Here is a 2,429-nt window from a genome sequence, read left to right on the forward strand (position 1 = left end):
GCTGATTCATGTTGATGTATGGCAGAAACCAACACAATATTGTAAAGCAATTATTCTACAATTAAAAATAAACTTAAATTTATTTATTTAAGTAGGCTGTCAAATGGTATATAAAGAATGATCTCAAGGGACTTGCCTGATGGTCCAGTGGTCAGGAATTCACCTTCACATGCAGGGGATGTGGTTTCGATCCCTGGTCAGAAAAGTAAGCTCCCACACGCAGCTAAGCCCATGCACGACAACAAAGGTCCTGAGTAACACAATGAGGACACAGTGCAGCTGAAATTTTAAAAATATTAAATTAAAAAAATTAAGGATTCAGGGGGAAAAAAAGTCAAAATTTAAAAAAAAAAAAAGAATGATCTCAAGCATGGAGGAAACACAGACAGATACAATTAGAATAAATTATGCCCATATTCATAGGCTGGTTAATTCTAAGGGATGAGATGATGTATTTTTTAATTGTTCTACTGCACAAAATGGATTAATATTCAATTTCAGCATTTAATTAAAATTGACACATAGCTGTTAGAATATGACTATCACAACTTTTCTCTGCAAAACCAAATTCGGTAGTCGCTAAGTTGTGTCTGACTCTTTGCGATCCCGTGGACTGTAGCCCCCCAGGCTCCTCTGTCCCTGGGATTTCCCAGGCAAGAATACTGGAGTGGACTGCTACTTCCTTCTCCAGCAAAACCAAATAGACCACCAATAATCACGTCGGAAGACGTGGGCTGAAGAGACTGCTCGGAAACCTGCCACCAACCCTTGGCCGGGTTTGAAGGGGTCAACAGACTCGCCGAGAATAAAGCAGTTAAAAGACACCATAAAAATGCAGAGCAGATGCTACTATATCAAGCTGGTTCTCTGAACTATTGAATCTTTAATTCAGAATTTAAGCAGTCATAAAAATGAGCATGAATCGCCTATATCACCCACATCTCTTCAGAATTCAGTTGTTATCACTGGTGCCTAAGGATGAAGGATGAAATAAAAAAAAAAAAAAAAGCACATTTCCTGGAGTTTTAAGAGATTCAATAGACTCAAGTGAAACTCCCTCACTTGGGTATGCAGAGACTGTGAACAAGCAGGAGATTAGGAAGATCAAAAGCTTTAGACTTTGATGAGGAAGAAAGCTTCCTGTTTAGCCAGGGGTGAACAGCTACACCCAGGACTGAACCCAAATTGCAAGTTTAGCACCGATATAGACAAGATCAACATCAGATATATGGCCCGACTGCCCCTCATACTTTCTTTGTAAATGAATTCCACGGCGTCACAACCCTGAGTTTTCTCCATTTTCCTCCGTGAAAGTGAGGTCATTGTGGTTTCCTTACAGCCAACTCATTTCCTCAAAGGAGCAGAAGGGGAGAAGGACTCGCTGGGGAGCTGCAGACCTGCGACCAAACAGCCTCGTTTCTCTTATTTAAATTCTGATTTTCTGGGAAAGACGTGTGTTTGTGTTAGGCTCTTTTCAGAAGTGGGCCTGTTCGTAAATGGGTCAGTGGTGTTGCAGAATATTATACAGGACTCTCCCAAGTGCGAGGAGAGGTTGACCCAGAGCTTGAGAAGAAAGGAGTTAATTTAAAAAACAAAACAAGTGCTCGCTTCGGCAGCACATATACTGGAATTGGAACGATACAGAGAAGATTAGCATGGCCCCTGCGCAAGGATGACACGCAAATTCGTGAAGCGTTCCATATTTTTAAATAAAGGAAAAAAAAAAAAAGCAAAGTTTTATAATGTTGAATGAGTAAATTAATTTTTCTTTTCTCTCTTTTTTTTTTTTACTTACTCAAAGGCTAAATATTAGCTTAATTGTTCAGAAAGAATGACAACGCAACATTATTTTAAAATTCTCTTTATTAAGCCAGTTTGAGATCAGTTCACTTGGTTTTGAAAATTCGTGGAGGAGTCTGGGACTCTAATGGTGAGAGTGACACTCATCTGAGCCCGTCTGGGTCATCATGGGTGGGTTTTGGGATGATTCAAGTGCATCACATTTATTGTGCACTCGGTTTCTAGGATTGGTACATCAGCTCCACCTCAGATCATCGGGCATTAGATCCCAGAGGTGGGAGACCCCTGCCTTCATCCTTCCCATGATGGGTAGTGATGTGCTGTCCCACCCCCGGTCCTTAGAAAACTTGTTCTCCACAAAACTGGTCCCTGATGCCAAAAGGGTTGGGGGCCGCTGGGTTGCAGAGCAGGATGACTTGTTTGTGGTTAGAGGATCCTTCTGTGTGGTCAGGTTGAGAATATTTACTTCTGTACATATCACAGTAACAATGAAACACCCGTTTTATCATCATTATTTTATAACTAAAGGTACAGTCATTCTACAGCATGCCAACTGCTGGCACATGCGGTTTAATTCTTATCAGGTCCTTGCATGACTGTTATTATCAACCCCATTTTTAAATAGGGAA

At 40.8% G+C, this 2,429-nt stretch overlaps 1 non-coding gene across 1 annotated transcript; it reads left to right on the forward strand.

Annotated features, from left to right (window-relative positions):
- The first annotated feature begins 1,600 nt into the window (after positions 1 to 1,600).
- On the forward strand, positions 1,601 to 1,707 carry LOC122687189. Its single transcript, XR_006339081.1, has one exon. It is a non-coding gene; the product is annotated as a U6 spliceosomal RNA (small nuclear RNA).
- Positions 1,708 to 2,429: the final 722 nt, after the last annotated feature.

This window comes from Cervus elaphus, chromosome 30, assembly GCF_910594005.1.
Source record: "Cervus elaphus chromosome 30, mCerEla1.1, whole genome shotgun sequence".
Taxonomy (NCBI): Eukaryota; Metazoa; Chordata; class Mammalia; order Artiodactyla; family Cervidae; genus Cervus; species Cervus elaphus.